The sequence below is a fragment of the Panulirus ornatus genome, chromosome 58 (genome assembly GCF_036320965.1).
Source record: "Panulirus ornatus isolate Po-2019 chromosome 58, ASM3632096v1, whole genome shotgun sequence".
Lineage (NCBI taxonomy): Eukaryota > Metazoa > Arthropoda > Malacostraca > Decapoda > Palinuridae > Panulirus > Panulirus ornatus.
In genome coordinates, this window is record NC_092281.1 from 6,764,708 (window position 1) to 6,789,705 (window position 24,998).

General features: G+C 41.3%; 1 protein-coding gene across 3 annotated transcripts in view; it reads left to right on the top strand.

Moving 5' to 3' along the window:
- The first annotated feature begins 6,676 nt into the window (after nt 1–6,676).
- Nucleotides 6,677–24,998, top strand: part of LOC139766912 (uncharacterized) — a 332,290-nt gene continuing 313,968 nt past the window's right edge. For all 3 annotated transcript variants that reach the window (XM_071695945.1, XM_071695943.1, XM_071695944.1), the window contains exon 1: nt 6,677–6,829. The gene's annotated coding sequence lies outside the window, so the exon portion shown is untranslated. The remainder of the gene's footprint in view (nt 6,830–24,998) is intronic.

Sequence of the window (24,998 nt, forward strand, 5' to 3'; positions counted from 1 at the left end):
TATATGTATCTATTTTATTTATCATTACATGTTTGTAGATATGAGGAGGGAGTTTTACACTCGTGGGGCCTCTGCCTCTTGTCCTTGCATTTTTATCATATATGTTTTTGAATTTAACAGTCGTGTACTTCGTGTATGTCCAACTTGTTCCACTTGTTCATAATTCTTTTGATGAAGAGATTGTGGATTCCTTGCATCTCTCCCGGCGCTTCTTGTGCTTCACTTCCTATTGTGTTCTTTTGTCCAGGATCACCCCTCGCTAACTGAAGAGTACTGTTCTACCTTGACCCCGTTGTGAACTCTAAGGCATTTGTGTATAGTTATCATGTCTCCCCTTATCCTTCCATCTTCCAGTGCAAACAGACTGAACTTCTGAAACAGTTCTGTGTGATCAAGTAACCTTGTAGACGTTTCTGTATTTGCTACCAGCAGCTTCACTTTCATTGTTGAGTCTGTTCCAGTCACTTATCACACTTACACTAATGCAGTATGTCTCTGTATTAGTATGTATACATGGGTGTGTATCTGGTTATGTGTCTCTATGTGTACCTGTTCTTCGCAAGTATGCGTATATTGTCCAACAATTTACTATACACTAACTGAAAGGAAAATTGATGACATGTCAGATTCACCCCATGGGGATAAATGTCGAAAGAAAGAAAAACAAAAAAAAGTAAGGTTAACTGGAAGGTCGCAGTAATACAGACAAGACACAAAAAGTAGAAAAATAAATCGGAAAATGAATTAGGATGAGAAACACCAAGCCGCCATGGTGATGGGTTAGGAAGGGTCTTAGTGTGGGCGACAGGTGCGCCAGCAGCAGCAGCAGTAGAGTGTACACAGCAGCGGTGAGGCTACATTATACCAGCCTCCCTCCCTCCCTCCCTGGCAACCCATCCTTGCAACGACAATAACAGTAATGATGATAATGATAATGTTTATCATAATAACAATAATGATGATAATAATGTTTATCATGACAACAATAACAATAATGATGATAATAATGTTTATCATGACAACAATAACAATAATGATGGTGATAATAATGTTTATCATATCAACAATAACAATAATGATGATGATAGTAATGTTTATCATATCAACAATAACAATAATGATGATGATAATAAGAAGTAACAGGAGAGTTTCTGTGTGTGGCGAAATGCTCAGTGGAGGATGACATGGATGCGGTACGAGCAGTAGGATGGGTAACAACATGTGATACAAGAGGACTGGGCGCACTATGAGCCAGCGTCTCTGTATATATGTGACTAACACTCCAGGAAGACGATTAATGACAGTCAGCGGAGGATTACATGGACGCACCAAGAGCAAGATGATCCGCCGTCCTTCCATCAGGTGCTTCGATCTGCGAAATTCTTCCTGTACGATCATAACCATGCTTTCCACACGTGCATGATGACATACACAACATGACGTGGATGCTTTGATCTGTACGTGAGTTTGGGCCACAGGAATAGAGAACACGTACGCTTCAAGGTTGAGTGATGGACCCAGATGTAGCGAGAACCTGAGCGATACCATCCCTTGTGTGTATGTAGGAGTCTTGTGTCTGAGGCATCCACGTACCAGATGGACGGGCAATATGTACAGGGTCACCCATGAGTACTGTTGTGGGGGTCGTGTGTAGTGAGTGGGTGCCCCAGCCTTAATCTGTTGTGATGTTATGTAGCGTCTGAGTCTTTGTGGGTGTAATGAGGTCAACGCTGCCCCACCCTACACCAGCTGAAGGTCAAGCCGTCTTGGTAATAGCGACATTTACGCAGTTTGTAAGAATAAATGTGTGAGGGAGACGGCTGTTTACATTGCCTCAAACAGGGCATAAGTGTGTGTGTGTGTGTGTGTGTGTGTGTGTGTGTGTGTGTGTGTGTGTGTGTGTGTGTGTGTGGAAATAGGGGAGAAAAATAGGTGTGAAACGAGAGAAAACAGGGCCTTGGTTTACTTGTGTAACGGTGGGAAGAGAATACACACGAAATCTGGAAGGGGGAAGAATATTTCAAGATTGTGAGCCAAGCATGAGGGACATCCCACAAAGAGGAAAAAACAAGAATGTGAGCACGCGTAGTCTCATCGTTCTGAGACGTGAGGGAAGATCCACCAGAGCCGGCGAGAGGTGGGCTCGATTTATGAGGTAGGGTAGAGAGGCATGTGGAAACCATATTGCACGTTGGAGATTAGATTTCCCGCGTCTGGGCTACGCTGAAGATATGTATGTAGAACAGATTCCGTGATTTAACCAGTGAGTGATGCGACGTCTATGGGTCGTTAGTTAAAGGTGGAGGAGCCAGAGGAGTCCACGTTGACCATGGAGGTTGGTAAGTATGGTGCAGATGGGGAGAGCGCTGGAACAGAACGAGAACTTATTTGAAAAGTATCGGGAAAATGGCTCAATGTCGGAAGTATATGTCCGCCTGTATCCACAAGCCTCCTCCTCTGACTCATGTCGACCAGAGTCGCGAAGCCTTTTGTGTAACTGGAAACAATCCTTTACTGGGTCTACTGTGTATCCAGGGACGCCACTGTGTCCAAGGACACCAGTATGTGTCCAGGGACCACATGTGTGTTAAGGGACGCTACTGTGTCCAGGGACACCAGTATGTTCTCAGGGATCCCATGTGTGTTAAGGGACGCCGCTGTGTGTCCAGGGACGACGCCACTGTATCTCTAAGAGCACTTGCATTTGCTCAGGTGCGTCTCCTTGTGTACTGAAACGCACCTCTTGAGCGTCCAGAGACGCTCCTGTTCCTTGGAAAGGTTTGAGTGTGCACAAATGCTCATGTGTGTTCTCAAAGTCTCTCCTGTGTGCTTGGAGACTTCATGGCGTCCAAGAGTATTCCTTCATGACCAGGAACTTGAGGAGCTCTTATGTGTATGTGTGCCCAGAGACGCTCCTGTGTCCGACGACGGTTGCGTGTCCAAAGATGCGCTCTTGCATATCGGGAGACTTTCCTGTGACATTCCGATTTCTTCCTTGAACCTCGGAACGTTCCTCTGCCTTCAGGAATACTCCTTTTCTAAGAACGTTCTGTGTCAAAAGACCCGTGGTATGAAATTCCTATTGGTGTCCAGAGACACTCAGGTGTCTAGCAACGGCCCTGTTTGCCCAGAGACATTCTTTTATGTCTTTAGATACTGTTGCCCATCTGCAGAAGCACTCATGTGTCCAGGGAATTTTCCTTTGTCTAAGAATGACCCTGTTTGTCTGGAGACACTCCTGTGAGCTTAAGGGTACTTTTGTACTCCCGGAAATATTCCTGTGCCCAGAATTACTGCTGTATACCCAGTCTGTGTTGTGTCCAGAGTCACTACTGTGTGCGTTCTGAGTCACCAATGTCTATCCACAGTCACTGCTTTATATCCAGGATCACTGCTGTGTGGCCAGGGTCACTACTGTGTGTTTCTGTCACTGCTTTATGTGATTAATACAACTGTAGGTGATTAATACACCTGCACGTGATAACTTCAACTGTAGGCGATTAATACAGGTGATAACTACAACTGTAGATGATTGATACAACAATAGGCTATAGCTACAACTCTAGGTAATTGATACAGTAGATCATAACTTAAGCTGGAGGTGACTGACACAGCAACATGATAACTACAAACATCAGGTGATGTCAGAGACAGAAGGCAAGAGATATAGCGGCAGTGATGACTGCAAGAGCAGATGATAACTACAGTAGCAGGTGATAAAGCAACGTATGGTAACAACAGTAGCAGGTGCCATAACCAACAGATGGTAACAACAGTAGCAGGTGCCATAACCAACAGATGGTAAAGACAGTAGCAGGAAATAAACCAGCTGTTGATAACTACAGTAGCTGGAGAGATAAACCAACAGGTAAAAACTACAATAGCAAGAGAGATAAACCAGCAGATGAAAAAGACTTCAGACTGGAACACATATTAGAGTGAATGAAGAAGATGAATTGTTTCACTTTATGAAAGAGACAAATCTAGATATTGCTGGACTTGCAGAAATCAAATTAAGATTGAAAGAAAACTTGTAAAGAATTATGAGAGTTATATATCCAGATGTACAGTGGAGGGGAAGAATGAAATGTTGAGTTCGAAACAATAGTGGGACCAAAGCTTTCAAGAGACACAAAAGCCTTAATTTGATAAAGGGAAGAATAATAAGTGACACCATGCCAGTACTAAGAGTTTATTTATATTTTCCATGTCTGCGCCTCAGTAGGGTCTCCCAACACAAAGGAAATACTTATTAATTGGATAATGAACTTGAAATACTTCTTAGTATTGAAGAAAAAAATCATTGTAATGGGAGACGAGTGGTAGAGTTAGCAATGATTAAGGACATGGATTACAAGGTAAATAGATAGATGTATTAGGGACATATGTATTATGAAATTTTTTTTTTTTATCAAGAATCATGTAATTACAAGGTTTGAATAAACAAGATACACTGTTCAGTTCGACAATATAAAATAATCATGATAGACTACTTTCTGCAGACTAAAAAATCTCTCGCAATATTAAAGTCTCAGGAAACAAAACACCAGAACCTAGATTGGAATATATCACTGAAAGAATATAAAGTAGAGCGTCTGAAACGAAAACTTAAAAAAATGCTCCTGATAAAGATGGATTATTTATCAAACTAAAAAAATGCGTAAGCTAGCAAAGAGTATTAGACATTCAGAATGTGAAAGACGATTCAAGATGAAAATGGTGTTTATTGTTTAGAGTAGACGCAATTGAACTCAATGAAAAAGGCACATTATTGATATATATATATATATATATATATATATATATATATATATATATATATATATATATATATATATATATATATATATATATATATATATATTGAACGTACCACAGAAAGATTCAGATAAGGAAATAATGATATTTGGTCTTCACAGAGTTTCTATGCCAGATGGTAACTGACTTCACACACTAACTATGAAAATGTACAGGTAGTGGAAAACATCACATGGATTATCACTGGCAATCATATTGTTATCATCATCATCAATGTGTCCTCAGATTTACTATCAGCCTCATCACCTACATCGTCACAAAATTACCATATCAGTGTTTTTTCGTTTTTCTTCTCTTAAAATGATAGTTCAGTGCTAATTTTTGTTTATGCTATGTTAAGTTATCCTAGGTCACAATTAACCTTAATACAAATATAATATATCTGGTACAAAGAAGAGAAAGCTCTCACCAAAGGTACCCCTATACCCACTGAAAAACCAAAAAATGTAGAATGCAAACCAAAATATCACTCCCAGACGTATGCATGAAATGCAGTTATAAATTTATATAAAGAATAGAGTTTTGTTTGGAACGTTAACAAACTTGATTCATAGTTTAGCTAAATAAACCTATCTAATGCTTTGTTAATTTACCAGATCGTGTTTGAGAAAGGCTAAATTCTTATGTACCTTTTGGTGTACGTAAATCATGACAATATGCATTAAGAAATGTAAACAGTTGACACTAGTATCACCATGTGTATTACAGAAGGACATTTATTTGAGGAATTTACTTATTGTTAGATTTTCTATTTCATTAACATCACTGTTAGTTGCATACCTATTCGACTCAGAGAAAGGCTGAGCTCTCCCAGGACCTGAGAATTTCACCAAAAAATGGAGAAAAGTTTATTTTGAAGTGCATTAGATATCCTTATCCAAGACATCCCAAGTATATCATGTACCTTTACCATCATTTATATAAAATACTTTGGAACATTTAACTAACACTTACATTTGTACAGATTAGATACCTTTACTTGTGACATAAACTGTCATATTACTTAATAATCTTTGTTTTGATACGTATGATAAAACTAGCGTTGCGCTTAAATTGCTTTTCCTCTTTGGCGTTGTTACTAGGCAAGACTACTTTTAAGATAGGAAAAAGGCAAGACTAATTTAGAAAAAGAAATAAGTACATGATGATCTTCATATTTTTGTGATCGAGATACAGCAAGATAAATGTAGCACAGTTAACTATTGCTATTGACTAATGGAGCACACATATAAATGAGGGAGCAGGTTCTGGTGAATGTTATGATAGCGGTAAAATGGCCGCAAACCAACGCATGATTCATAACTCACACGCCATAACATTAGACTGACCTTTGAAGTATTATAATTCTACAACAGTTTACTCAGAAGTATATATAATACTGTCTGGTGTTAGTCTGCCACACCAAAGCAGTGGTTTAAGAGAGAGAACGAACGACAGAGGGATAGAGGGCGTGGCTTGGACTTACGCCTGGAAGATGTTCCTGATGCAACCGCACTTATTGCGTAACTCCAAGGCTTCCTGTTGAACGTAAATCTGCGTGAATATCTCTGCTTCGGATTGTCAGGGATGAAGTGTCGGTATTTTCTCTGTTCTGAAAGTTTGTTGTACCTAATCAGGGATTTTTCACAAGTTCCATTACAATTATTGGATTAACGTAACTTGGTTTACTGTTAAGATCCCCAAGTTTCTTTAATACAATACCGTTTTAGCCAACTTTAGTTATCTTCACATACGTTTGCGAAGGTGTGTTGCGTTAACCTTCGGTTGTGAGCGGATGGAGACCTGTTGGATCAAGTGTGGAACTCGTATCACGTGGGGCAAGGCGAGCACGCGGCGGTGGGCGCGTGCGGTAGTGGTTTCCTCCACCGCCGCCAGATGGCAGGCCACGAAATCGATCGCTGCCTTAGCCAGATATAACCCGGCTGGTGACAGTGGAGTGCACGTCTAACAGCTGCGTCCTGGACATCCTTAGTTTTCGTCATTCAGCTCAAGTCTCCGGTCCTGTAAACAGGTAAGCATCTAGTTAAGGGAAAGGCCTGCCATAGGCTAGGAGAGGACAGTGCTACGTCTTCGACTTGCAGAGTTATTTATGCCAGAAAGTTCAGTGGGCGCGCCACATGCAGTGTAAGACGCTCTCCGTGCGTCCAGTTTTTGTTGACACGTGCCTCTCCGCTCTCTTGCTGCCCGGCAGTGCACCTGTGTGCCGCTGTAACCTTTGCCCAACTTCTGCCCAGGTCACAGGGTTCAGAGAAGGCCGAAGTAGTTGTGCCGAAACGGTTTAGGCGATCGATGACGAATTGTCAAGCCCCGGTATTAGAACCTGCATTCAAGGGACTGGTTACGAAGCGGTGTTGGTAGGTGATGGGGAGGCGAGGGAGGAGGTTAGGGAGGGCACGCAGGCAGGCAGCCAAGCAGGCAGGCAGGCAGGCAGAGAGGGAGGGAAGACCGCAGTCCAAGTTGGGCGTGGTCAGTAGGTTGTATCGGAAGGTGACAGACGACCTCGAGACACAGATGTTTCACGATTCATTGAATCCGATGAGACTGAAGAGGCAAATATCCAAGCAAGGTTACGTTCCCAGGTGAGGCTGCAGAACGGACTGGGTCAAAGTGGGGTTGCTTGTATTCTCATACTGACACTCCCGGCGAGTGCAGCATGGGGACCTTGTTCATTGTACAATACTAAGCTAAACGTAGTCCTTAGAGCTGCCGAGTTTAAATAGAAATTAGATAAGATTAGCGTCTTGAAGCGCGGGGAAATTAGGTACCATGACCAGACAAAATATTTAATGAAGAGTATGTTGTGTGGTGGTAGGGGGTAACACGGCTGGACAGTTATCGATTTGTGTGATGCTGTGGTTACATGTGGCTGCCTCACTGCTGTTATTTATGCCTTACGTTTTGATGTCATTTGATTTACTGTCACTGTGTTTACTGTGCTCTGTTTTAGAATTTTAGGCAAATGCACTGAAAACCGTATGGGAAATGAATTATGCTTTGCTGTTGATAAAAGCATTGATGCTGCGTTTACAGGCGGTGGTACTCTGTTCTTCATAAGGAAATTTCCGCTGTGCAATAAGTGCTTTTGTGATGTTTATGTCATTTTTGGTTTTGTTTTGGTTTGAGCATCATACGGTCTTCATAAGGCGTGGCCCCCGGTGTGTTTGTCGCGATGGTCAATGTTGCATTTCCTTTCGTATTTATGAGAGAATGGTATACACATGTGTTTCTGCTAAACAATATGTACGTAATGGGAAGGATTCATGCTTATGGAGCCCTGTCTTTAACTTACCCTTATTTCCCGAAGCTCTGTTATTCTTTTTAACGTCATTGCATTGCACAATTTCTGGGTATTGCAAATATGTGCTGTATTAAATTTGTAGGTAAAAATACTGAAATTTGACTTCCCAGAAATCATACAGCTGTTGCTTTTTCTCGTAGATTCAAAGTTTTATAACGAATTATGAAAGAGGAGAGAGGGGATTGTACATTCCTAAATATAATCTTGAACAATGTAAAGTATTCTGGTTGACATAGTTTTTTACTGACTGGGTTTTTAAAAAAACACTTGAATTTTTACCCAAAGTCAGTCTCAAAACGAAGGTTAGAAATCCTAAATCCGAATGCCTTTATACTCACATAAAGGTTGTGAAAGGAAAAAAGCTGTCGGCTTGGCTAGTGCTGCCTTGGGATTGGGGGATGAAGGGGTATTGCGCGGAAATTGAAGGTGAGGGACATGGGCGTGGCTAGAGGGATGTGGGTGGGGTCATGTGACATAGATGTCGTATAAAAAGGAAGATGGGTGTGGTCAGAGGAATGTGTAAAGGGTTTGTCGAAAGGATATTATTAAGTAGACTGGTTTAACGTTGGGGTACATGGGGTTAGGACAGGGTAGATGTGTGTCGTGAAGGGCACTGTTATCGAAACGAAGACATAGGGAGACTTGATTGAGATGATAGGAAGATGGGTGTGGCCTTGAAGAAAGGTTTTAGTAGGGGTTTGGGACCTGGTGAAGGCGCGGGTATGCGGACTTGGATATGGTTCTGGGGAACTTTGTTGTGATCACAGTACATGGAAATGGTTATGAAGATATTCGGAAAGCATGTAGGTACTTGGATGTAGTCAGGGGAAACTAGTATAGCCAGATGGTTGTGGCATTCAGGTAGACATTGAGGGTTGGTGTAGTTACTAGTAAGTGGGTGTGATCAGAGGAGAAACAGGTGTGATTGATTAAGCCTTTGAGCGCGATGGTACGATGCTATAGTATGATAGCCTATGATAGCCTGGTCTTTGACTTGACCCCATTAAGGGTCGTGATCAAGAGTTGAAGGACAGTGGGTTGATATATGATAGTTATTTAACAACGAAAATATTTGAATGTCCAGAGGTTACGGTTTGACATAACCTGTGGTTAACGGAAGAAATAGATTTTTCTCTTTTTTGTGAAGATCTGGAATTTGGTGAGTTGAGAGTGGTTATGTCTGTGGCTTGTAAGAAGGTCCGTGTTTGCAGAATAGGAATAATAATATGGTAAACAAGACAAGGTAACATAGCTTTGAAAATTAGGTGATTTTTTCGCCTGGATAATTTTCTATATCCAGTATTCGCATAATTGAAAGTTTGGATCAAGTCAGAGAAATGTTACTCTAGTATAGGATCCTTGAAACTTTGATATACAACAGTACACTTTTTAGAGTATATTTTCGTTTTATATAAACATTTGATTATGGAGTCGGAATTCTCCCCGTTTTTTTCAGCCTTGTTTGTTGGGAAAGGGAACTTGGTATTTAGAGAAACAGTAAGATTTTTTCTACTAACATCCAGGGAAACTCGGATGTTTCTGTAAAGAGAAGTGATTATGAATGAAATCGTTTTGTGTAGAGGCAAAAGATGAGTTTTGAGATTGAACTTGAATTCCTTCACAGAAAAAGGTATAAGACGTATATTAGGACAGACGTAGTAAGCATGATTTGCTTTAAAACTTATGCGCAAAACGACGGAATATGAGTGGTCGTCGTACTTCTGGAATGGGTCGTGAGAGAATTGTGGAGCATGCGTCCTACCATGACTGTGGCTCAGAACGCAGGCATATGGCGCCGGTCGGTTGAGAAAACCGGGTGCCTCTCTGCGGCGGGTGACTCGAAGTAAATTAAATGATATTGTTTAGGTTATTGTAAGGATGAAGCTGCACTAGATATAATCCTACTTAACTAGGTTGACTGTAATATAGTTTTGACCAGTAAAGTAGTCTAGAAACAAGGGCGACTAATTGATTTTGACCAGTTAGGTAGCATAGCGATCTGCATTACCCAGGATAAGGATGTTTAACAACCTAGCATTACCCAATCTAGCCTTATTATCGTAGTATGGCAGTTTATCTGTGTTTATTCAAGAAACCAGCCGTTTTGTCAGCGTAGGTAGGTATGCAGGTGTAGGTGGGCAGCCAGGCTTTAACCATTTCAAGAAAACCTAACATAATTCAGTGTATAGAAACCATTCTAGGTTAGCATGACCCAGTGTAGGTATGCAGTCAAGCCTCACCCAGTTCAGTATCCTGCGTGGTGAGTGTAGCCTCCTCGAAAGCAGTCATTCGTGTTAGGCAGGTTTCTTAGTTTAGTTCAGTGTAGCTTGTCTATATGTAATAATTTACCTGTAGGTGGCTCAGTTCTTATAAATGAACGAAGTGCTTGATGCTTTAGGAATTTCGCATATATATTTATATATATATATATATATATATATTATCCCTGGGGATAGGGGAGAAAGAATACTTCCCACGTATTCCCTGCGTGTCGTAGAAGGCGACTAAAAGGGAAGGGAGCGGGTGGCTGGAAATCCTCCCCTCTCATTTTTTTTTTTTTTTTTTTTTTTATTTTTCCAAAAGAAGGAACAGAGAAGGGGGCCAAGTGAGGATAATCCCTCAAAGGCCCAGTCCTCTGTTCTTAACGCTACCTCGCTGATGCGGGAAATGGCGAATAGTATGAAAGAAAGAAAAGAAATATATATATCTTTCTTTCTTTTTCTTTCAAATTATTCGCCATTTCCCGCATTAGCGAGGTAGCGTTAAGAACAGAGGACTGGGCCTTTGAGGGAATACCCTCACCTGGCCCAATTCTCTGTTCCTTCTTTTGGAAAAAAAAGAAAAAAAAAAAAATGAGAGGGGAGGATTTCCAGCCCCCCGCTCCCTTAATAAAAAAATATCTACGAAACCTAATAATCCATACTGGAACTCTTCTCATGTCATTTAAAAAATGATACAATTATTTTCACCCTAACTTCAATGTGCATGGCATGTAAGGGGAGGACACTATATTTCCCTCTCATCAAATTACTGAGGAAAACTTTTATGATTGCTGTGTAACAATTTGGGCACTGATGACTGAGTTGTCTGAGAAGAAAAGGACCACTGTAGTTGGAGAACTGTGATCCACTGCACTTTGGCAAGAAAGCAGATAACTGTAATATGCAAAAAACTGTAAAATATGAAATAAGATAAATGTAAAAAAGTGCGACTACAAGTGAAAAAATCATTTATTTATATGGTTTGAGGGAGAAACATTTAAAGTCTATCATGTGTTGAAATTAGCATAAAATGCCATTTTGAATATGATGTAACACATTCCAAAAATACAAAGTAGTTCTTTTTCGTAAGATACCATAAGGAAGTTTAAGAAAATAAAATAGTCTAAAAATAAAATAGTCTAAAAATCAATGTAAAAAAAGGAAATCAGTTTCTTATATATTTACATACATAATGCACTGTGGAATTAAACAAGATTTGAATATCTGAAGGCCTCAAGACCTTATGGCACTTTAGAATTGGAGTATAATGCACAGACTTATGATAATGTGCTTCAACTTGTAACAAGCTGGAAAAAATTGTCTAAATATATATATATATATATATATATATATATATATATATATATATATATATATATATATATATATATATATATATATATATATATATATATATTATCCCTGGGGATAGGGGAGAAAGAATACTTCCCACGTATTCCCTGCGTGTCGTAGAAGGCGACTAAAAGGGGAGGGAGCGGGGGGCTGGAAATCCTCCCCTCTCGTTTTTTTTTTTTTTTTTTTTTTTTCCAAAAGAAGGAACAGAGAATTGGGCCAGGTGGGGGTATTCCCTCAAAGGCCCAGTCCTCTGTTCTTAATGCTACCTCGCTAACGCGGGAAATGGCGAATAGTTTAAAAGAATGAAAAAAGATATATATATATATATATATATATATATATATATATATATATATATATATTATCCCTGGGGATAGGGGAGAAAGAATACTTCCCACGTATTCCCTGCGTGTCGTTGAAGGCGACTAAAAGGGGAGGGAGCGGGGGGGGCTGGAAATCCTCCCCTCTCGTTTTTTTTAATTTTCCAAAAGAAGGAACAGAGAATTGGGCCAGGTGAGGGTATTCCCTCAAAGGCCCAGTCCTCTGTTCTTAACGCTACCTCGCTAATGCGGGAAATGGCGAATAGTTTGAAAGAAAGAAAATATATATATATATATATATATATATATATATATATATATATATATATATATATATATATATATATATATATATATATATATATGAATCCAAGCCGGTGACATTAGTCCCAACTGTAGATTTCCAGTATACTCATGGCCACAGTCCCAAATGCTTCTCCACAAAGCACTACCCCATCGGATGTTCCTTTTGCACTCTTTTGGTTTCACTACCGCTTCATGTTACTGTTATCCATTACAGACTACTCAGAACATTGAAAATGTAGCAGCCACTCAAACAGCAACTCACACACACACACACACACACACACACACACACACACACACACACACACACACACACACACTTCAGTAAGTACATCGCAAACAAAGCACATCCATATTGAAGTTATCCAACAAACTCCAAGCGATTGACCACCCAAGTCAGGCTTAGACACCTCTCCATTAAAGATATACCCATCAGAAACCACACTCCCCAGACAAACACGGGTCACACTCTTCTGCGCTCTGGACATGGCCCAGCAGTACAACAATACAAACACCGTTTCAGCATAACCCAAGACCCTTCATGCCTACGATGCAACTACCATGAAGACACTGAGCAATTTGTAGTCAGTTCTCCTGGGCTCTGCACATTGGACGCACTTACATCGCAACATTTCATGATCTGGACGTAGTAAGTATATATGTGTCAAGATAGGTAGATAATGAGGATTTGGTTATTGAAGTTTTATCTCGTAGTATTACTATGGTACTCAGTATTTGATGTGGTTAGAGAAGTTGATGAATTACGTATGGCTTTGAAAGTGAGATTATACAAGTTTGGTCAACAGGATTTCCGGTTTTTGTGTTTGTCAAGGTGATGGACTCGAGTGATACGTAACCTCTTTAGCATGACTGGTATGACGCCATATTCTTTGACCTGACCTTAAAGCTAGGTCATCATACCTAAAAGTCGTACTGGAGGGTGTGTTAGATAAAGGATGACACTGTAAGTGACGTGTCTACAGTGTCACCTACGCCTTTGGACCCCATGGTTCCCTCCTTGTATACGGCCAGCAGAGTTGTGTTGCCGTGTTATGACGTGGTTGTGTCATCGTTTTCTGTCTCGTCTTTAAGTGGGTGATGGTGTCTGCTAAATTTGGATTAAGATACTGTCCAGGTTCGATTTCAGGTTCGTTTTTAAAAAAGTGACCATAAATGGCCTCTTATTAGAATTAAATGTGAGTAAGGGTGCAATACAATACTTGCAAAGTAGGAGTTAATGCTATTTGTGTTAAGCCGCGTTGATCTGACAGATATGAGTTACATGACTAAAATTACTCCAGTTTTCAAACGAACAAAAGAGTGTCAGAACATTTTTTTCTTTTAATTTTCCATAAAGTAACGTGGTTTCATGCAGTTCTACACTTGTTAATTTTCCACGGGTGTTATGCTTACCATAAGATAACTTGAGAGTCTTCCCTGAACCATGTGGGATTTTCTCACATTCATGACTAAAAAAGAATTTGTTAATGTCATGCAGATGGTGCTGAAAAAATAGCATGACTTGACTGGGAAAATGCTTATTGATGTCTGTGAGCGAAGGTACGTTGTGGGATCGCCTTTACACGGTGCATTCATATATGATCCCACTGAGTATGACATTACGATCTTTGAACACGACTGTGCTACCCTTGAACAAGACGGCACGACCCTTGAGCACGGACGGTACTGTCCTTGAGCACGAAGACGTGACCTTTGAGCATTATGGTACGATGCATCAGTATGATGTAGGTGCGAGGGGCAGTCCATAGTACCCTAGGATGGTAATATCGTGCTCACTGGGATGATACGGGGTCCATGATGCCAGTCGTGTAACCCCTGTCGTTGGTAATGTGTTCCTGTGTCTCTGTGTACAGTGTTTGTGTGGGTGTATATTGTATGATTTCTGTAATTACTTATTTGTTTCTTCCCACTTTGTATTATACGGTGAGGGAGTCTTACACTCTTGGGGCCCCATCTCTTGGATTTTCTGTCATCCTACTACTTTTTAAGTCTCTGTATGCTCTCCGCATTCACAGTTTCATCATTCAGTGTATTCCGGTCATCCACTAGTCTCATCAAGATGTAAAAGTACTTCTTGACATCATTACTAGCATGTCTCATGCTTAATTTTATGTTATGGCCTCCGTGTGCTCTGTCCTTACATCTTTCGAAGAACTGTTCACAGGTGATATCAGTAAACTTGTTTAAAAACAAAAGGTTGTAGTCAGGTCACCCCTCACTCTTCTCTCCTTCATGGTGAGCAGATTTAAGGCCTTGATCCATTTCCTGTAAGTCATCATTCTTGATTCTGATGTCAGATTTGTTGCCCTCCTTAGGGCCTTCTCTACTGTTTATCTATCTGTGTATATATATATTTTTTTTTTTTTTTATACTTTGTCGCTGTCTCCCGCGTTTGCGAGGTAGCGCAAGGAAACAGACGAAAGAAATGGCCCAACCCCCCCCCCCCCATACACATGTACATACACACGTCCACACACGCAAATATACATACCTACACAGCTTTCCATGGTTTACCCCAGACGCTTCACATGCCTTGATTCAATCCACTGACAGCACGTCAACCCCTGTATACCACATCGCTCCAATTCACTCTATTCCTTGCCCTCCTTTCACCCTCCTGCATGTTCAGGCCCCGATCACACAAAATCTTTTTCACTCCATCTTTCCACCTCCAATTTGGTCTCCCTCTTCTCCTCGTTCCCTCCACCTCCGACACATATATCCTCTTGGTCAATCTTTCCTCACTCATTCTCTCCATGTGCCCAAACCATTTCAAAACACCCTCTTCTGCTCTCTCAACCACGCTCTTTTTATTTCCACACATCTCTCTTACCCTTACGTTACTTACTCGATCAAACCACCTCACACCACACATTTTCCTCAAACATCTCATTTCCAGCACATCCATCCTCCTGCACACAACTCTATCCATAGCCCACGCCTCGCAACCATACAACATTGTTGGAACCACTATTCCTTCAAACATACCCATTTTTGCTTTCAGAGATAATGTTCTCGACTTCCACACATTTTTCAAGGCTCCCAAAATTTTCGCCCCCTCCCCCACCCTATGATCCACTTCCGCTTCCATGGTTCCATCCGCTGACAGATCCACTCCCAGATATCTAAAACACTTCACTTCCTCCAGTTTTTCTCCATTCAAACTCACCTCCCAATTGACTTGACCCTCAACCCTACTGTACCTAATAACCTTGCTCTTATTCACATTTACTCTTAACTTTCTTCTTCCACACACTTTACCAAACTCAGTCACCAGCTTCTGCAGTTTCTCACATGAATCAGCCACCAGCGCTGTATCATCAGCGAACAACAACTGACTCACTTCCCAAGCTCTCTCATCCCCAACAGACTTCATACTTGCCCCTCTTTCCAGGACTCTTGCATTTACCTTCCTAACAACCCCATCCATAAACAAATTAAACAACCATGGAGACATCACACACCCCTGCCGCAAACCTACATTCACTGAGAACCAGTCACTTTCCTCTCTTCCTACACGTACACATGCCTTACATCCTCGATAAAAACTTTTCACTGCTTCTAACAACTTGCCTCCCACACCATATATTCTTAATACCTTCCACAGAGCATCTCTATCAACTCTATCATATGCCTTCTCCAGATCCATAAATGCTACATACAAATCCATTTGCTTTTCTAAGTGTATATATATATATATATATATATATATATATATATATATATATATATATATATATATAGTATTTAATTTTTGTTATAAGTGCGGTGACAACTCGAGAAACATATTCTAGTTTTGATCTTAATGTGAAGAACTTGCTGAATATTTCCTCTGCTTTGTATTAGAATAGTTCTGTTGTTTGCCAGCAGACAGTTTGTTTACATTAGTTTCGTTATAGAACTGACAAGATAGGGACAATGTCTGCGCCAAAGTTCCTCTCACACGCAGACTCGCGTGTGGGTGCATGTGCGTGTTTGTGTTTGCCCTCGTGTCTCGCGAGTGTACGTACATGTATAATTATATCTGTGCTCTTATGTGCGCTTGTTGAAAGTACATGGGGTTAATACACGTGTGTATTTACGTACCAGGCTGATGGGGGATAGTTGCAGCCGATGCAGTGTTTCTATGGATATTCGAACGATGAAAATTTCGCTTGTTTACTTCCCAGGTTGTCAGTGGCTGGGCGGGGGATTCAAGGTCGGAAGCTCGCTCGCTAGACGGGCACTGGGGAAATTTCCCTGGCTCTTGGCAACAGCGAACGCATTCTTCTTGAACTTATATATATATATATATATATATATATATATATATATATATATATATATATATATATATATATATATATATATATATATATATCTTTTCTTTCTTTTTCTTTCAAACTATTCGCCATTTCCCGTGTTAGCAAGGTAGCGTTAAGAACAGGACTGGGCCTTTGAGGGAATATCCTCACCTGGCCCCCTTCTCTGTTCCTTCTTTCGGAAAATTGAAAAAAAAAAAAAGAGAGGGGAGGATTTCCAGCCCCCCGCTCCTTCTCCTTTTAGTCGCCTTCTACGACACGCAGGGAATACGTGGGAAGTATTCTTTCTCCCCTATCCCCTGGGATAATCTATATATCTGTCTATCTATCTATCTATCTATCTATCTATATATGTATATATATATATATATATATATATATATATATATATATATATATATATATATATATATATATATATATATATATAAAGTACGAAAGTAGCGAATGTACGTAAGATGTAGGTAAAACCACAAGGGAACGGAAAATGCGAATTGTTAAGCGCTTTCGTATAATTACATCGTCAAGACTGAGTGCAGATGTTTAGAATCAGGATGTATTTATATACCAGCCACACAGGTCACCCTCGACGACCTCATCACCACTCTCAAGTTACAAACCCAGGTTAACTTGTCCTGGGAAGCATATTTACGGTTTCACGTGTAGTTATGTAATTTCTATAACCCAACATTTTTTGACGTATTGGTATATTTACCAGTTTTTATAAGAGACAGTTCAGCAGTATTTCTATCCATTACTGAGTTATCGTAAGTGATGACGTTAACATTGCTCTAGTATCCCACGCACAGAGCGACTGTGGTTCTGCTTTCTCCCCTGACTCCACTGTGGATAAGACTGATTCTTCCCTCACGTGTTTGACACCCCTATAACTAGACCTACACCCTTCCTTGTAATCTCTCCTCGCGCAGCACAAAAATCACCTCACGCTGTCTGAAGATGATGAAGGCGTATGGATCATTTCCTTTATTTTTTTTTTTTGTTTAGCCATGATCGGCGTCAAGTTTACGGTGTACTCCATGCTCATCCTGTGAACGGCAACGGATACGCTTAAATTAAAGAGGTCACAAAGGATCTTTCTCAGTCTCCAGTTACCTGATCATTATGAAAATTTTTACACGGTTCATTACATGTTTACGTTTTTTTTTTCGGTTTGTAAATGTATCCACAAAACGTAGAAAGTGGTCACTGTTTCTGAATTTGAGGTATGGCATTATTAACAATAAGATGGTGTTCCATTTGTGGTACAGTCTTAACGGTTCATATTTGCTTTCTTCCTCCGCTGTATTCCTCACGCCTCGCTTCCTCTCAGCCGATGTGTCTCCGTAATAGTTGATGTATCTGCCTTTCCTCTCCCGGTCAACATCGAATCTTCTCACAGTTCTGGTATGTTCCCAACACTGTGCTTTTTTATCGGCCATTACTTGTCTTCAGTAGAACCAGATACATTCAGTCGCCGACATCTCAGCACTGCCCTCCTGGATTTCCTTCAAACCCGTACTCTACTCTGGCACTCATCTTGAGGCTCATCTGGTCGTAGCTTCCGTGTAGACGCAACCTGTTCAAGTTGTTGTCTCTGAACCTCAATTTCTCTTTCTAAAACCCCAGAACAACTTTCCCATCTGTTCGTATATCTGGAACTCCCACCATTCACAGTGAACATACTCGTTAGCACTGTCACATCTAACTTGTCTTGGAGGCCCCATATTAACAACAAGTTTTTACAATTATGCTTCAGAAAAACTGGGAATCTTCTTTAAGATGTAAAATTTTCTCAGCAGTTGCTTGAGTTTTACAGGGGACTGACCTGTAATTGTTTGGAATACTGTTTGCACATGTGGGGGGGGGGGGGGGGGGTCCATCTCGACGAACGTATTAGATAGTCAAGTGCAAAGCGTTCCGACTTATAAGTTTTCCCAGTCTGACCTGGAAACTTGACCCACTTGTGTTTCACATGGTTGGATTCCTTTTCTCTATTTCATAGATATTACTTTTATTTCTGTCCACGAGAGCTGGCTGCTTGTGTGTCTCGGCAAGCTGTTGTACACATGATTATTTTGTGGTCGGTGATAAATCGAGCGAGGACCGTTGTAGGGTCTGTTTCTTTCCTTACGCCGTGAAGCTTTGGAACTCTTTAACTACCCTCGAGTGTCTTTTCTAAAAACTATGACCTAAAGATCCCTTAAATATGTTTTGCTCTTTTCTTATTTCTCAACCTTGTTACCGTTTCATTTAAGGCCTAACGTCGATGTAGACGTAAAGTCGTTGGTGGTAATGGGATAGAATTCCCTCCCCAAAAACTATCCTCGCTGGTGATGATGTGATGGAACTCCTTTCCCTGAACTTTCCACGCCACTGTGTTCAGCATTATATGAAGAAACAAATGACGGGTCGGGTTGCCATTTGGATCGTTGCCACGAGGTAGGATGAGCAAGCTGCCGCAGGTGGATTGGCAGTGCTTTATCCTGCGTCAGAGTCGCCTCACAGGTGAAGCAAGTCGCCCTCAGCCAGAAGGAAGAAAAATGAAATGGTTCTCAAGCCATTCTCGAATCCCAATGTCACTATCCTTCCACTATCTTGCCTCACGCAGTGGTTTAAACATTTATAAAGGTTGTATCATATATAAAGACTGAGCATAGATCTTTTCTGAAATCTGGGCTAAAAAAAAAAATGCGAAAAAAAATGTTTGAATATTGATAAATCAAAACGTTTTTGGCATTACCCAAAACTCTATGTAAGATATATCGTCCAACATTCGTAAATAGGCAAGTGCGTCCATATTTCTTTTTTTACGCGCGAGTGGAACGTGTGAGGCCAACAGCACGTAGTCCGCACGGGTATGACGTACCGTACAGTAGTGGTGGTAGGTGTACCACTCCTGGTGAGGAACCAGTCTTCTGTAACCCATGATATCTCTTGTTAGTCTTTCCTAACCATGTACAGTGGACCTTTCTCTCATTTAGCTAATATTCACAGTTTTTGTCCTGAAATTGGGTGGCTAATTGTTGTAATGATTTATATACATACATACGTATAACTGAATCAGTGTTTCAGTGTCTCCCAAACTATAAAACTCGCTCCAAATGTAAAATAACGTTAACATTTAGTTAGGAAAAATTATAAAGTAAAATTATTTCAAAGAAAAAAAAAGATATGACGTTGCTTTTGCTGCATTGGCATCCGGATTCTAGAGAACGCATGGCTGTTGTTTTTATTATGGTTCTCTTGCCTTAGGTTTTTTACCCATGTGTAATTGTGTTGAAGGCAGTCTTTCAAGTGCCATTTTTTATACTATTTCATAGTGTATTTCATGACTTTCCTGGGTTAAAGGCAAGAGAGAATTACATTGTGGATGAGTGTAATTCCATCTGATTACATCAGCGGGAATAGGATGTGGTCGGTGTGGGTGCCTTTAGGACAGGATCCGCTTGAGGGTTAAGCCTTTATGCAGGGCAGTATGCTCCTACCCCTACCCTATCCACCCACCTCGAGCAAGGCGGTACGATACGGCCCTTGTGTGAGTCTACGCGTCCCTCGAGCGAAACGGTACGTCTCCCTCCACCTCGAGTACGACGGTACGACCCTTGGTTATACATAATGACCTGGCCTTTGGGGATCAGGTTTGTGGCCGGGACTATCATACTCAAGAGTCGTACCGTTGTGATCAGTGGTCGTACCGTCATGACCAAGGGTCGTACTGTCTTACTTTTATATTTACACACCTCATGTAAGTGTAAGGCAACGGTGGTGATGGTGTTAGGCTTTGATAATGTAGGATGATAAAGGCTTAGCGTTAGTGGTCGTGATGATGATAAAGTTGAGTGGTGGTTGGGGTGGTGGGAGGTGAGGGTGGGTGGTAGCCGTGGATAACCGTGGTGATGCATGGCCTCTAGAGTGGTTAAGGAGACAACTGATTATATTCTTAGGAGAGTGCGTATATGCATCTTGAGCCCTATATGTCACCATTCCTACAGTTCTCGTATTGTTATTACCCTGTACGGGAGGTACTTGTACCAAGAGGTATCCTCTGTAGACGGTAGATCTCCATTGGTACCCACTGCAATTGTTACTTGTCCTGTAGCTCCCTCTGCAAGTGGTACATCTCCAGTGGTACCCTCTACAGTTGGTATTTCTCCCATTGGTACTCTGTACCGTTCGTGCCTGCTCACGGCGGTGCAGTGGCGAGGGGTGAAGGGCATCATGCACCAGCGTGAGAAGCTGTAACTTAAAGGGAAAGGTTCGATCCACCTGCATTAGAAATTGTGTTACCGTGACTCATGCTCGCCTGCAGCACCACCACCTGACGGACTGTGCCCCCCCCGACCACTCCCCCTCTCCTGCCCATCTGGCCCCTCCTGCCGTAAATGACGAATATGTATAACGTTATTTATTCACTACCGTGTTAGTTTTATATATTTTTCCAATTTTTTTGTCCTTTGGTTCAGTTGATTGTTTTATGATCTTTATTTGAAGGGTTTATGTAGTACTGTTAAAGTGGTCTATATGGTTGGGTCACTGGTGGGTATGTGATATTCTCTCCCTATCTTTTTCCCATTTCCGTGTTGGGTCTGTCTGTACTGCATTATCCTTATGCATTCTAAGGCTTCTCTTGTTGTCTTTTCTTCGTCTCCATCTCTCACCCCAAGCAGTGCGTTCCGGGTAAGTTCCTCCTGTGTATATGGTTCCCTTCACCTGGCCTCGGTCACCTACGGTAGTTCTCCCAGAGGGTCAGTAGATGAATCATGTTTACATGGAATTAAAGATTGATGTTTTGGCTTCATGAAATACTTAACCATATGGAGAGGAACTGGGCTTTTATACTGGCCACTTACTGGTTATATTCTTGTGCAACTCTAACTCCCTAGGGAAGATGGGATGGTCCTTGGGTATAGTTGCTTGACCTTTGGCCTGTAAGGGTTAGGTTAAACACGATCATACACCCAAGGGTCGTACGGACGTCGTCAAGGGGGTCGTGCTCTCGTGTTCTAGGAGGTCCTCCTCTTGTGCATAAGGGGTTATTGTTAGTTAGGCATTCTTAACGCTGCTACCCAACACTGACAGCAAAAATGGAAAAAAACAACAACAAAGCTATTGAATGTTGCATATATATATATATATATATATATATATATATATATATATATATATATATATATATATATATATATATATATATATATATATATTTTTTTTTTTTTTTTTCTTTTAAACTATTCGCCATTTCCCGCGTTAGCGAGGTATGTATATAAAATGTGATTTCAAATGTTTGGCACGTGTTTTCGTTGGGCAGAGTCGGCACATGAAGCAGTTTTTTTTTTCAGGGAATGTAATACCATCATTAGTTTTCAGTCCCCGAGGATATGTGTGCCTTTGTCATCATTAGGTCTTGACTCTTGGTTCGTTAATGCCTCACGCTTCACCAGTCTCCTCTGTAACTGGTCACACTGTTTCACTGAAACTGGGCAAGATGGTTCTGTGGTGGTTCCGTCCCGACCAGGATCCAAGGTGGGCGCTGTTACTTAAGACGGAAATTACGTCCAATAACCATTAAATTTCGTTTTCAGGTAGAAGTGGCCCCGATTTGAACAATTGCTAAAGAATGTGGAAATTTTGAAGCATGTGGTATTGGCTTTTTTGTAGGATTTATAGTTTTGCCGATGATGATGATCAGACCAACGCTTTTTCGAAAGTTATCGTAGTGAAGTCAGGTTAGTGGTACATGATCAGCCGAGCTTCTCGTATTAAGTCCTTGATTTTTTTTTTTTTTTAACGACTTGTACTTTCTGTCTTATCTTCGGGTTACCTTCCGTGTGATGGATTTGCTTGGAGTCACTTCCTTACCTCGGGAGACTCGTGAACGAGCTTGATACAAGATTTTTCCCCCCGAGCTCACGTTACGTTCAGCGTGGCTGCCTCCATAACCCGTTCATAAGGCTTATCTTCACCGCCTCTCCTCAGCTCCGTGTGGTCGAGCGCGGTGGGCACCTATGTCAGTTTATCGCCGTTGTTTTCTTCTCTTCCTCCTCTACAGAACAAGGATGTAACGTGAGTGTTTGTGGTTACGGCTGCACCCCCAAGAACCGATCAGACAGACAGACAGACAGGACTCAGCCTTACTAGTATCTGCGACCGGTTATATGAGCATCTTCCCTACCTCTACCGACTCCCCACCTCTCTTTTGATCGTCATACAGGGATTGCTGTAGATCGAGCTACGGTGGAACACACTGGGAGGAGCGCCGTCTCCCTTCTGGCTCTCTGTTTAAGAAGTTTACCAAACGCGGTGCTGATGTCGTCCAACCCACGACCGGTGGTGTGAACGTTCATGCTTTAGATATACTCACGTCGTACTCCTCTGACATAAATAAGAGGTTGGTCTGAGGAGGAGGAGGGGGCTCCCCCTACCCCACCGGCGCTCGGTTTCCCTCTCTTCCCACGGTCATGGCCGCGGTAATAACCAGAGAGAGAGAGAGAGAGAGAGAGAGAGAGAGAGAGAGAGAGAGAGAGAGAGAGAGAGAGAGAGAGTTGCCACATGACTGTCACGTCTCGCTTCTGAGGACCCCGGCCAGCCAGACCTCCAGGACTGCGGTAGTCGGTGGGTGCGAAGAACTCCTTCCTCCTCCTCTGCCATCTGCTGCGCTGCCTGCCACTCTCTTGGCTTTCTCTCCCTCCTCCTCCACCTCACAGCTTTCTAGATACGGTCTGCCATTATCCGAGAGTCAGTCAGTCAATGGCCTTAGCTCCCAGCTTTCCTCCGTATACTTTCATTGATCTTTATATATGTTTATATGTGTTTATCTCTCTCTTGTGTCTTGTCACTCTTGTGGGCACATTGACCCACGTATTTAGCCGAGAGCGTGTAACAGTCTTGGTCATATATGTAGTCCACACCTACATCTTGATTTTGTTTTGCTGTTGGTCTTGGTAGGCGATTTTCCCTGCCGATTTTTGTTGCTCCATGTGACTTTTTCCCCTTCCATATTTTAGAAGTCGCCATGTATACAAAGTGTCATAGTATGTGACTTGATGTGGTATATAATGTGACCCTTCCATCATCCTAACCTTCGTACTTATACGAATGGTACCTTCATACAGGGGCATTTTTAGCCAATGTAATGACTATGTACCAGTGAGGTAAGGGTTATGTATGGTCTCGTTTATGGGTATTATATATATATATATATATATATATATATATATATGGAGGAAGTGAAGTGTTTTAGATATCTGGGAGTGGATCTGTCAGCGGATGGAACCATGGAAGCGGAAGTGGATCATAGGGTGGGGGAGGGGGCGAAAATTTTGGGAGCCTTGAAAAATGTGTGGAAGTCGAGAACATTATCCCGGAAAGCAAAAATGGGTATGTTTGAAGGAATAGTAGTTCCAACAATGTTGTATGGTTGCGAGGCGTGGGCTATGGATAGAGTTGTGCGTAGGAGGATGGATGTGCTGGAAATGAGATGTTTGAGGACAATGTGTGGTGTGAGGTGGTTTGATCGAGTAAGTAACGTAAGGGTAAGAGAGATGTGTGGAAATAAAAAGAGCGTGGTTGAGAGAGCAGAAGAGGGTGTTTTGAAATGGTTTGGGCACATGGAGAGAATGAGTGAGGAAAGATTGACCAAGAGGATATATGTGTCGGAGGTGGAGGGAACGAGGAGAAGAGGGAGACCAAATTGTAGGTGGAAAGATGGAGTGAAAAGGATTTTGTGTGATCGGGGCCTGAACATGCAGGAGGGTGAAAGGAGGGCAAGGAATAGAGTGAATTGGAGCGATGTGGTATACAGGGGTTGACGTGCTGTCAGTGGATTGAATCAAGGCATGTGAAGCGTCTGGGGTAAACCATGGAAAGCTGTGTAGGTATGTATATTTGCGTGTGTGGACGTGTGTATGCACATGTGTATGGGGGGGGTTGGGCCATTTCTTTCGTCTGTTTCCTTGCGCTACCTCGCAAACGCGGGAGACAGCGACAAAGTATAAAAAAAAAAAAAAAAAAAAAAAAAAAAAAATATATATATATATATATATATATATATATATATATATATATATATATATATATATATATATATATATATATATATATATATATATTGCATTAGGTCACCATGATGCTCGTGATCTAGTATTTCCTAATAGTCATCAGGAAAAATGAAACATGATAAGCTGAGTGCACTTTCGTATATAATCACACCATCAAGAATGAGATAGAAGACTTGGAATAGTCAGTTGATATACAAGGAAGAGACTAAACTAAGTGTTTACCAATAGCGTCTTAATTTCGTCTGTTACTTGTATATGAA